Source organism: Gracilinanus agilis, chromosome 1 (genome assembly GCF_016433145.1).
Source record: "Gracilinanus agilis isolate LMUSP501 chromosome 1, AgileGrace, whole genome shotgun sequence".
NCBI lineage: Eukaryota > Metazoa > Chordata > Mammalia > Didelphimorphia > Didelphidae > Gracilinanus > Gracilinanus agilis.
In genome coordinates this window covers 660,631,717-660,632,333 of record NC_058130.1, presented here as the reverse complement: position 1 = coordinate 660,632,333, position 617 = coordinate 660,631,717, and the positions used below count along the sequence as shown (strand labels likewise).

General features: G+C 34.7%; 1 non-coding gene across 1 annotated transcript; it reads right to left on the bottom strand.

The window, feature by feature from the left end:
- Positions 1-208: 208 nt before the first annotated feature.
- LOC123232649 lies at positions 209-315 on the bottom strand. Its single transcript, XR_006505177.1, has one exon. It is a non-coding gene; the product is annotated as a U6 spliceosomal RNA (small nuclear RNA).
- Between the last annotated feature and the right edge of the window lie 302 nt (positions 316-617).

Genomic DNA, 617 nt, shown 5'->3' with positions numbered 1-617 from the left:
GATATCTATTTATTTCCTTTTTAACAATTACAAGTTAAAAACAAATTTCCATGTAACTTTTCAATGTTATATATGATCCACATTTTCTCTCTCCCTTCTTCCTTTTCCCCTTCTGGACCTGGCAAACAATTCCAAACTGGGTTATGTATGTATTATTACACAAAATATATTTCCAAATTATTTGTTTTTGTAAGTTAATAATTTTATAAAAAATATGGAACACTTCATGAATTTACATGTCATCCTTGCGCAGGGGCCATGCTAATCTTCTCTGTATTGTTTCAGTTTTGGCATATGCACTGCCAAAGCCAGCACCAGTATATTTTCTAATACTAGAGGGCACATTAATTTCAATCAAAAAAACCTAATACTATGTCATGGCAAAATGCACAGAAGAAAAAAATTCTCTTATATATATGGGGATATACACCTGTCATATCGCCAATGGCAAAAGGTACACACATAGGGGACATATGGAGGTAGGAAATATATATGCTAAGATACACACATAGGGACAATGCATGGTTAGGAAAGGGGTAGCTGGTGCTACTCAGGCCTCAGACACTATAGAGTCATTCCTTGATAATGTTAACTGGGAATCAGTACTGGGAATCTGT